At 40.4% G+C, this 12,340-nt stretch overlaps 1 protein-coding gene across 17 annotated transcripts in view; it reads right to left on the bottom strand.

Moving 5' to 3' along the window:
* Fhit (fragile histidine triad diadenosine triphosphatase) overlaps positions 1-12,340 on the bottom strand; it is a 1,549,291-nt gene that overhangs the window by 336,782 nt on the left and 1,200,169 nt on the right. The window contains exon 1 of one of the 17 annotated variants that reach the window (XM_087586500.1): positions 4,887-4,979. The gene's annotated coding sequence lies outside the window, so the exon portion shown is untranslated. 17 annotated transcript variants of the gene reach the window in all.

The raw sequence follows: 12,340 nt of genomic DNA, 5'->3' as shown, positions 1-12,340 counted from the left end.
TCTAAAGGCTATGCTTTAGCTGAAAGTTGGGCATGGTGTCACATGCTTATAATCCTAGCACACAGAAGGTTGAGGCAGGAGATTCAGAACAGCCTGAGCTCTAGTGGGGGAGATCCTACTAATTATTAACCTATACTGTTATATACATATGCAGTACATATACATGCACATGCACATACACACACATGAATATATATACATATATATATATATACACACACACATTCATATAGGTGATATAATAGTCACTAGGAATCTTGGACAAGCATTTTGAGTTATTAAAAGTCTAGATACATAGTAAGATTCTGCCTTATCTGCACTTGAATTATACACTAGGACTTTAGTTCTATGTGTCAAAAGCAAAAATGATACACATCACTTTTAGGCCAGAGTCCAGACTGCTAGTGTGAAGGCTCTAGAACTTTCTTTCCTCCATTTTTTTCTTTCCTAGTCATGCTGTGACATGGTATGACCGACCTGGATCCAGTCAGTGGGCAGTATTTTTGTTTTTTGTTTGTTTGTTTGTTTGTTCACCATGCCTAGACGAAGTTTATTGCTAAATAGCTTTGTGTCACTTTTGCTAGCTCATCCAACTTGTAGTCACTGCTCAGAGCACTGTGGTCAACGGGTTTCTCAGGCCCTGCTAGGGATCAACAGGAAAAAGTAGGGACTATATTAGTTTTGACTGTCAGAAGGAGGTAAGAATATGAGTGTGCATACCAAGAACCTTCCATTATTCAATGATAAAGCAATAAAAATATTTTCTCAAGGACTCCCTTTCCCCTTTTCTTAATGATAAAGAAGTAATTTCTGGGTCTTACAATGTTTCTGAGTAACCATTATGAAAATCTATTATTATTATTGTTACTGTGCTAAAGATAGACAAAAATATCTGTGGTTTTGGGTAATTCTGGTTAGGAGAATATTGGAAGGGAAGATGAACTGTCACTCAAATGTGTCTGTGCATCAAATATAAAAACAAAAATGGGACATACCAAATATGAAAATGGTTATAAAAATGCTTTCAGAGGCGAAGAGTTGGAGGAATGTTGAGGCTGAAGAAATATCATATACCTTACAGCTGAAAGATTTAAGATTCATCTCTAATGAAAAAAATTAATACACACCGAAAGTATTTAGAGTAAAAATCATTTCTGAAATTCTATAAGTAGGTTTTTACGTCTAATGGGGATCAGAGAGTAGTAATAAGAACGTGTAATTTACTGGAGAGCTTCTAAGAATAAAACGTGAGAAAAATAGCTTGTCAGTAACCTGACATGTATATACTGTCACACCAGCACCACGTGAGTAAAGAGAGAGCCCCTGAGCAGCTCAGAGCCTGTCAGAGCGAAGTGAGAGCCCATTCTAGCAGGGTGAGATACATTACATTCAGAGAAGTGTGCATTTGAACTTTAGGCTTGCTCTCCATTTGGTTCAAGAGCCCCTTTGCAGTAGATCTCCAGTAAAGTTGGCCAAAGTCGCTTAGAAGCCCCAACTTCCATACCATCTAAAGTATATGAGCTAACAGCTATTAACATGAAAGGAGAAAACGGAAAATGAGAAGTCCCAACGTAAGAGGTTGAAAGTTGGACACAAGGGTGGCAGTCACAGATGTCCTGAATCTGGAGAAATACCCAAAATAGAGACAGATTCAACTAGCAATTTTGTGCCATACACTGAGCTTAATGAAAAGTTTCCGTCATAATTAGTTGAAAGAATAAATGTAGCCTTTTCATAGCTTACTCTTGGAAAGAAAGACTTTTTTATGAGTATTTAATTTTTTGTTGTGTGTATATATTCAACGTGTATGTACATGTGTACATGCTGTGTAAGTGCAGATGTGTTCATAGCATGGCACTTGTGACATTCAGAAGAATGCCTCTGTTGTGGGTCCTTTTCTTCCACATTCTTTGAGGCAGAGTCTGGTATTGATTTCATTACATAAACCAGACTATCTGGCCCAGGACCTTGGGAGACTCTCCGGGCTTTGTCTTCCCTGTTGCTGAAGGACTTCTGGATATATAGACGTGAGGTACCATCTCAGGATTCCCTTGGGTGCTGGGTGTGTATAGTAAGCATCATACAATAAGCTTTTCTGCACTGAGTCACAGCCCCTGCAAAGAATATTTTCTTCAAAAGTGTCAGGTTTCTTATGAAACCAGGAAAAGTCAGGACTCGACTTATTTAATTTTAAGTATCTAAATGAAAATGTATTCCTCTCAATGAAAACAAGAGCAGCAATAAGTACAGATCACAGTCCTGTATCACTAATCTAAATGAAAACGATTACCAGATAAACCCATCTACTCTTCACTCATTGAAGAACCAAGTTCATGCCTTTTAAGGGGGAAACTTGTGGACTCTTAAGTCCCCCGTGTAGTATTATTCAAGCCTTCGACTGACAAAGAGTAAGGCTAGCAAAAATTTATTTAGAAAAACGAGAGCCATAATTATGATACTTTTTCTTTTTTATGGAATTCAAATCAATGCCCATCGAATGCTCAATAATTTCACTCCCACACAACCTAAAATAATGTGAGGACATTTCATACTGAGAGATTTTCAACAAGTGGTCTAACAATGACCATTTAAATAAAGTGAACTAAAATTCATAAAGTGCAAAATTCAAGGGAAAAGGCTGAAGCCAAAACACCTTGAAGAATTTTGTGTTGTTTCTGTTTTCATTCAATAAATACTCATTAACTATTATTAACATATTATTTGGGAAATATTGAGAGTAAAGGAAAAGAATATAATGCAATTACACACACACACACACACACACACACACACACACACACACACACATCTCCATCCATCCCCTTTGGTCAAAAACTTCAGACAGTGAACCAGAAAAAAAGAAAGTAACAAATTCAAATGAAGTTTCTTTTCTTCTTTCTTGCCTTAATGAGGACTGAAGCTAGGGCCTTGTACATCCTGACCAAGTACTCTACCGAAGTGCTTCATCTTCAGTCTTTTGCTTTTCCCCTGAGACAAGGTCTCATCTGTAGCTCAGGCTTGTCATGCAACTATGTAGCTCAAGTAGCCCTGCCTGTCTTACTTGTGAGGCGCCTCTAACAGCCTCTCAGGTGTTAGAATTACTTGAGGTAAAACCGTACCTGGCCATAGTTTTTGTTTGTTTTGTTCTGCGTTTTGGTTTGGTGTGGAGTTCTATAAAGTTAGGAGTTTAATCCAGGACTTGCATATGATGGGCAAGTCTTCTTCCAGTGAACTCTATCTCCAGGCCAGATGCAAGGTAACTATTGTAGAGGAAAGAATAGCCCAGATGAGAAAGCTTAGATGGAATGTGTCAGGAAAAAAAACACACTCAAAGTTAAACTGACTAAGCTATAAGTGTATTTGGCCCACAAAGGAGGTGGTTCTTAAAAGAATCTAGGCCTTCAGCAGCCTTGGCCAATGGTTTGCATTTCTTCTATAAGCAGATGGAAACTGCTAAAAGATTTCAGGCAGTGGGAGCTCCAGGCTGACTGGGGAATCTGGGTTCTCTTTTAGGAAGATGATTCTAAATGCTTGGGAGAGAGATTCCTGCAAAACAAGAATAATGGCAAGAGGCCATCGAGTGTGTCTTCCTGGGACATAAGGCAAGAGCGGGAAAGCAGGCCAGGACTGTGGTGACAGAAAATAGACAGTGAGAGAATCTGAGGTGCATTGCTGAGGTAGGAACTGATTAAAGGTAACCGTGTGAGGTCATTCAGAGAGGACTCAAGAACTCGGGCTTCAAATTGAATGGAGACTAATGTAAAATAGGGGATAAAACACAGACTGCAATGAAGTCTTCATCAACACACAATTCCTTCTTACAGAATGTATTTATTTTCTCAGCTGTAACTAATGTATACTTCCCTAACTTGAATCTGCAGACAGGCTCCAGGATTTCTTGAAACCTAGAATTACTTAGAGACCATCAAAATGGCTCATTGAGTAAAGGTGCTTGCTGTCAACCCTATGACCAAGTTTGGTTCCCAGGATCCATATGGTAGAAGCAAAATCTGACTCATACAGGCTTTGTATACTAACACACACACACACACACACACACACACACACACACACACACACATTTGGGAAATGGTGTGTATGTGCATGTGTGTGTATTCATTCCTTGTTTCTCTATGATCTACAATTTGTTTAAAAACATAAAACTAAGCCTCATTGATTCAGATTAGCAACCTCCCTCCACAAATTTAAAAGCTCAGATTTGGAGTAGAGCCCAGTGGTTAAACATGTGAGGTCCTACATTCAGTCCCTATAATCCAGTTGCCCCCAATAGCAAAAGTATTTGATAAAACAATTTATCCCCAAACAGTTACGAATAGGTACAGACTTTTGACTTGGACTCTAGTAGAGCTACTCAGAAAAAATAAGAGGAAGGGAAAGGTTTGTTCTGTGTGTGAGGCATATGCCAGCATTTGTGCAGATGATCTCTTTATAAAAGAGAAGCAGAAAAGTTTTAATGGACTAACATTAAAGTCATTTTAATCTGATTTAACAGTGAACAATTTAGGATATTTCTCCTTTAACAAAAGCCAGCTGGACACAGAAAGATGACTGTTTAAGCTGTTCAAAATTAAAGAATAAGCTATATCATTTACAACAGCAAAATGTAGAAAATTCTATCAGACATAAATGAAATGGAAACTCTCAGCACTGAATTATTTCGAAATGTTTCCCAAAGAGAAAGCAAAGGATGCCTATATGTCACTGTGGGAGCTTTGAGTACAGAATTCATTAATCAGGACGACTTTGGGGGTGGAGGGAGCAACAACTCCTAAAGAACAATCAGCAGAGAACTATGCTATCCGAGTGTCACGAAAGCAGGCTTCCTTCATACAGTGACTTCTGGGTGAATAGCACTGCACACTTACCATTAAGTCTTCAAGGTCTGTAAATGGAAAGACAACAACAGTGTTTCCACTTTTCTCCTACTAACATCAACTGTCAGTGACCCGACAGCATCTCTAAAACAAGAATAGAAGAAGAAATATGATCACTAATTCAGGGCTCCCATCAAGAAATAGCACTTCTCAGCAGGGCTCACTTCTCTGAATATCTTAAATTGTTGCCTTCCCAAAGCTTGATTGGTATCTGTACCTGCTTCATTAGGGTATAGTTTCTGTACCCTCTCCCTGACATATAATAGCATATTTCATACCATAAAATAATGGCTATTTTCTTCTTTAAGTCAATGGAAATGAATTCCACTGAAGGCTTCCTTCAGTAAAGCCCCTTAAACCATTATGTGAACTAATGCGTTTACCATATTGTTTAGAGCGACATCTGAGTTCAGTGCCAACAGAAAGCTTTGACTCGGTATTTCCACACTTGGTCAACCATCCACCTTCGTGTTCTCATTTGATCCCTGTCTGCCATTTTCTTGCTCATCATTCTCTAAGCTTTATTGGAACAGGAAATCACTCCTTTTGTTTTCATTTACTTCCTTTCGAGTTCCAACGGAATGGAACACATATTGTAGAATCATAATCCATAGTAATTATAAAAGCCCTAAGTGCAAAAGAAATATATCTCAGTGTACTTAAGGTATTCAGAATGTTTCTGGGCTCTCTTTAGTGTGTGAAGAAACAAACACAAAACCAAATCATTGACACTGGGAGGAAGAATATTTTGGACCTTGTATGGAATTGATAGTCATAGATCTATGATGATTTGACCAACTTCCATCACTTCCTATGGACCAGTGCTGAAGAATGGACTTCCCGCCATGCCAGAGAGGTTCCATATTTCATGCTGCTCAGTCCTGGTAACCACGTGTGACTACTGAGGCAGGAAGCTGCTGCTTAGCTATTGGTGTGTTCTCAGGTGTACTGGAAGTTTAATTGCTATTGGCAGTTCTCTTGGAACTAAGTTCTGCAGATTACAGGGAGCTCCTACTTCCCGTAGCTTCAAGATGCCTAATTTCAGCTACCATAGTTGAGTTAAATAATACCATTTCCCCAAGAGTATGGTTTGGTTTCTGTTGCTATGAAATAGTAACTCTGAGCAAAACTCTGCCAGTAGATCATTTTCAGTCCACAAATCATAGTGTAGAAAACAGAGGCACAGAATCACCAGTAACTGCTAAAATTGCTTCTTTTCAAATTGCCAGTGATTATTCATTAGGTATCTGGAATTTAGTTACGTGCATCCAATAAAGTGGCCAGCAAAGTATATGTTGTCCTGTGGCCTCCTACTGATAAATTCTCAGAATACCTCACTAAAGTAATCAAAAGAGGGACCTGGGGGCATAATCTATACAAAGGCACAGCAGAGAAACTAAATGTGGCAACCTGGACTGTGGACATTCCTTCGAAACATAACTAAAGTTATAGAAAAAACAAACAAACAAACCAGAAACTACAGATCCCAAGGCTGTGTGGTTGTGTTAGCAGCCAGGGGAGCTTGGCAAATTCAAACACTGTCAGGAGAAGAACAGCTACCTCAGAAAGGTGGAAGATGTACCAGAGGAAAGGGGACCAGCAAAAAAGAATGACATTCCTGAAATTTTCCAATTTCATAGTGACCTCACAAAGGCTGAAATACTGGGAGGGGATCCATGCTATCTCCTCAGACTCTATCACTGATTAAAAAAATGAAGGCCAGGAGGTTTGAATGATGATTCAAACTGTTCTTGGGAAGTGCTTTTTAAAAAAAATGCCCTTTAGTTTTCAGTGTAAAACCAGGGGGTGCTACTTATGTATTATTTTATAATATTCCCAGATTTATATCTTCCTATAAACTGTGGAAAAATTGTTTTGAATGTTTTTGAGACATATTTAAGAATCATGAAAAAGTCATATCTGCTGTTGGTTATTTTTAACTGGATATGATTTCAGTGGTCATTCTTTACAGCCACACTGGTATGCAAGGTGAAGACTTCTTATATTTTGGATAAGGTAAATGTGTCCCTTTGTACAAGCAAATGTATGGCAATATTGCCATACACTTAAAAGCCATGCTAAGAACTTGTATCACATTCTGAGAACACACCTTTCGTAATAATAGGTTGAAGGACAGGACTATATATAAATGACTTTAAGAGATGCAAATCTCTATGACAGAAGAATATCACTGTTACCACTTGCATTCGATTCTTCCAACACACTGTTTGGTAAAGATAAAATCAACATAGAACTCTTCCCCAGGCTACCAAGTCTGCTGGTCCTTGAATACGTCGTCAAATGTGGTTACTAAACATTAAATTTCCTTCTTCATCAAATGTGTCCTTGTATATCACAGCATGACAGGAGAGAGACTACTCAGCCAATACCAATGAGTAGGTGGTAGAGAGTTGGACAATCAGGGGGATCCTTTAAGCAAATGTCTGCTTCAGTGAACTGCTATTTGAATGAATGAATCACTGCTCAATTAAGAAAAATCCTATCATATTTTAATCAGTGTAAGTTTGGAAGGAAGGAGCCGCTGTGCTCCAAGACGGTGTTTCCCACAGATAATCGCACATTCCTGGGCTGTCTTCCTCTTCCTGACTCTTAGTATGCTCTAGATCTGCAGATGAGAATTCTTCCTGTGAGCGAGCTCCCCAGATCCAGCTCACCATGTGCTCGACAAGATGGAGGAGTTTTGCTTCACAGCAGCATGTGTGAAAACAGCTTGGGATTTTTGCTGAGAATAAGCTCAAGATGAATCAACACAGAACTGTTGTTTCCACAAAACACATTTTATCTCAGACTGTGACGGGGGGGATTTCTCACTCTGATCTTGTTGGCAGGGCTGCTCTGAAGTCTTCTGTCAATTTGGGGAGGCACCAGGGACAGCCTACAGTAAGTTCACCAAAGCCATCAATTTCCCCAAGGAAAATCAAATGTTGAAGTAGTGAGGATTAAGGGCCAGCCTTTCTGGGGGGGGGGGCAGCACTGGCAAGGCTGTCGTCCTGGGAAGATGGGGTGGTACAGGCTCATTGATTAGTAAATGGTAGAAGAGAATGTGAATCTAGTATATAGACGGGAGTGGCACATATCTGTGTTAAAATTCCAATTCTATCACTTTTTTTAAAAAAATCTATTTGATGCTGGGCAACTGAGTTCTTAGAGGACCCATTAGGACTGCTACAAAATGAGAACTACTGGTTCAGTATGAAGAACTCAGGGCAATAGCTGAATAGCACACATGGTGGGAAGTTCTTGAAAACATTCTAGCTCTATAAGGAAACGGAGTAAGATTTATTCACAAAAACACCCTTCATAACCATTAATCAAATGATGGATTCATACAAACATATTATTGAGTGGTTTGGTTGTGGATTCCTGTTCATTTAAAAAATAATTATTTTACTCATCTGTAACCATGGAATGAATGTGAGCATCAGAGGCCAATTTGCAAAAGTCAGTTCTCTTGTCCTACAAAGTGGGCCCTGGGAATTGGGCTCAGGTCATCAGACACTTATCACTTACCACTCTGAGCCATTTTTTTTTGTACAAGTCAAGGGTGCTTAGCCTGGAGGTCCTAAGGACACTTAGCGGAAAAAACAAAATTTGCACACAGGAATGAAAACAAGTGTTTATTTGTAGTTAACTATTAATTAAATGTTGCATTTCTTTAAATCTCAAATGCAATAGTCTGACAAAGCACAGCACTTACGAAGTATCTTAAAATATGTATGAAATGATAACTATTTCAGGTATCTTGAAACGTAATTTACTTCATAATTACCGATTTTTGCGAATATAGAAATAGTCATTATCATTCATGCTGCTAATCCTGATTTAATATGTAATAAAGAAGTATATCCTATACTATGTCATGAATTTGCTTTATTAAAAACTCCATATATTTGATAAATATTTTGTATCACACCTAATTGTCCTAATATAAAAGCATCATTTTTGAGACACAATTTGTTATTATGTAGACAAGGCTAGCCTCAAACTCACAATCCTCCTGCCGCAGTATCCAGAGTGCTGGAATCATGGGTATACAGCCCCAGACATGGTTGAAACAGAGCATGCAAGAAAGGGTTGACAGGCTGCATCAACTAACAAAAGACCTGCTTAAGGAAAATAAAGGACTTCTGCTTGAGACAAGGTTTCATGAGTTATTACACAGCAAAAGACCAGGCTGCCACTTCTTAAATCAAATATCTAAACCACAGCCAAGAAATTATACCTTCCTATACAAATGTTAGTACCAAAAATATTTTCTTGTGGTGGTTTGAATAGGTATGGCCCCAGAGATTCATATGTTTGAATGCTTGGTCATAGGGATTGGCATTATTAGGAGGTGTGGCCTTGTTAGAATAGGTGTGGTCTTGTTGGAGGAACTGTATCACTGTAGGGGCAGGTTCTGAGGTCTCCTATGCTCAAGTTCTGCCCACTGTCAGAGACAGTCTCCTCCTTGCTGCTTGCAGATCAAGATGAAGAAGTCATAGACACTTCTCTAACACCATGTCTGCTTGTATGCCACCATGTTTCCTTTAAAGTAGTAGACAAAAACCTCTGAAAATGTAAGCCAGCCTCAATTAAATATATTCCTTCATAGGATTTGCCTTTGTCCTGGTGCCTCTTCATAGCAATAAAACCCTAACTAAGACAGAAATTGATCCCGATTGGTACTAGGGACTAGGGACTAGGGTATTACTATGATAGACCTAACCATGTATCATGGTGTTTTTTTGTTTGTGTGTGTGTGTGTGTGTGTGTGTGTGTGTGTGTGTGTGTGTAAGAATGTGTATTCAGGGACTTTGGATTAGGAAAAAGCAGAGGAATGCTTTAATCAGGATTAATGCACCATCCTAGTAGGAATATGGAAGACACGTATGGTGTCTTTCATAATATGAGAAATACGGTACCGAGAGTGATTCGAACTCTGGGGGCCCGGCTCAAGAGGTTTCTGAAAAGAAGGATTTTAGTATTCTGCACACAGATCATTCTTGTGATATTTTGATGATGAATGTGGTTTCTTTTGCTGCTGCTCAAAGCGCATGCCTAAGGCTAAGATGAAGAGCTTTAGATTAATTGCATTAGTAGAGGGAATCTCAAAACAGACTAGTATAAACTCTGTCCTGTGGTTCAATCTAATGAAGAGGGTTTTGATGAATCATCAAACTTAGAAAGGAAAAAGACAAAAATGTATGGTTCAAGGGTTAAAGGGGCACCAGGAAGTGAAATGGAGCTAAATCCTGTGTTCAAGGAGATAATGTTATGAAGGGAGAGGTGACCTTTGGCCAAGATCCCACCCAGCTAAGTTTCCATTTCATGAAATGGAATTAAAGAAAAGTTTAGGTCCCCATATGGTGGTGCACACCTTTTATCCTAGCATTCAGGAGACAGAGGCAGGTATCTCTCTGAGGTCAATGTCAGTCTACAGAGAAAATTCCAGGACAGCCAAGCTTTGGCAGTGAAGGAAACCATTGAAAAGAAAAAAAATGGGTGAAAACATAATACAACTAAGGAGCCATCTTTAGGCCCCAGCAAGCAGCAGAACTTGCAGCTTTGGTCTCATGGTTCTGACTTTAGAATCAAGGATAGAGGCAAGGGATTGTGGGATCGGCATCTGAGACAACTGTTGAGGCCAGGCATGTGGCCGGGCTGTCCCTGCATGGCGGCCCAGAAAAGCCATTGAATGTAGGTGAAATCTGGGTTGCCTTGGAAACCCCAAAGCTTTAGAGATGCCAGAGCTGTGGAATTCCTGCGAAGGAATGATGGTAACAGGAAGTGGCACTAATACAAGAGAAAGAAGTGTGTTTTAGTCAACAAAGCTGAAAGGAGTTGGAGATCTGAATAGCACCTTGATACTGGGTATTAGAGATGAAGAGTTTGGAGTTTGCCCTGAGGGTTTTCAGTCTTTCTTTGGACCAGTATTTCCTCACTATGCCCCCTTTCATCCATTTTGGAACACTAATATATATCCTGTGCAATTATAGATTGGATATACGATATACTTTTTTATTTTGATTTTATAGGGAATTATAAAAAGATTATATATAAGTCTCAAACAAGACTTTGATCTTTGGAATTTTTAACAAGTTAAGGACTTTTATAGACTATGGTGTCTTTTCAAGATGAACTCAATATATTTAGCATTATGATATGGCTATAAGCCCAAACAATCCAGGGAGTGGAATGCAGTGGTTTGCAAAGGCATGGCCCCATGGACTCATGTGTTTGAATGCTTGGCTATAGGGAGTGGCGCTATTAGGAGGTATGGCCTTGTTGGAGTAGGCATGGCCTTGTTGGAGGAACTCTGTCATTGTAGGGGCAGGCTTTGAGGTCTCCTATGCTCAAGATCTGCCCTATGTGGTGCCTGCAGATCAAGGTGTAGAACTCTCAATTCCTTCCCCAGCACCATGTCTGGTTGTATGCTGCCAGGCATCCTACCTTGATGATAATAGACTAAATTTCTGAAACTGTAAGCCAGCTCCAGTTAAGTGTTTTGCTTTATGAGTATTACCTTGGTCATGGTGTCTCTTCATGGACCATAGGTGTTTACTACAAATTTCTGCAAAAAGAGAAGTAGTCTATGCTTACACTGCCCAAGTAGCATCCACTAACTTCATGACATGGGGCTCTAGCAGAGGAACTGAGGAAAGGTCCACTTTACTTGCTTTTGACTAATTTCTATTTGAACAGACACTTGTACTCAGCTTCTCCTCTATTAGAAAGCCCACCAGAGGGATAAATTACCTCATGCCAAACACAATGGCAGAGTTAAAATGTTATGAACCGGGAAGTCCCCCACCCGCGGATCCCGGCCCGCAGCAGCTCTCTGCTCCCAGACCCGGTGAGAGAGAAACCCAACCGCCTGATCAGGTGGGCACTCCTGAGGCTGCAGAGCGGAAGAGACCACCGACACTGCTCACCCCTGCCCACATCCCTGGCCCAAGAGGAAACTGTATAAGGCCTCTGGGCTCCCGTGGGGGAGGGCCCAGGAGCGGCAGGACCCTGCCGGACCCTGAAGGAAACAGACCGGATAAACAGTTCTCTGCACCCAAATCCCGTGGGAGGGAGAGCTAAACCTTCAGAGAGGCGGACAAGCCTGGGAAACCAGAAGAGACTGCTCCCTGCACACACATCTCGGACGCCAGAGGAAAAAGCCAAAGACCATCTGGAACCCTGGTGCACTGAAGCTCCCGGAAGGGGCAGCACAGGTCTTCCTGGTTGCTGCCGCTGCAGAGAGCCCCTGGGCAGCACCCCACGAGCGAACTTGAGCCTCGGGACCACAGGTAAGACCAACTTTTCTGCTGCAAGAAAGCTGCCTGGTGAACTCAAGACACAGGCCCACAGGAACAGCTGAAGACCTGTAGAGAGGAAAAACCACACGCCCGAAAGCAGAACACTCTGTCCCCATAACTGACTGAAAGAGAGGAAAA

This window comes from Rattus norvegicus, chromosome 15 (genome assembly GCF_021556685.1).
Source record: "Rattus norvegicus strain SHRSP/BbbUtx chromosome 15, alternate assembly SHRSP_T2T, whole genome shotgun sequence".
Lineage (NCBI taxonomy): Eukaryota > Metazoa > Chordata > Mammalia > Rodentia > Muridae > Rattus > Rattus norvegicus.
The sequence above is the reverse complement of the archived record's forward strand: the minus strand, read 5'-3'. Positions and strand labels throughout refer to the sequence as shown.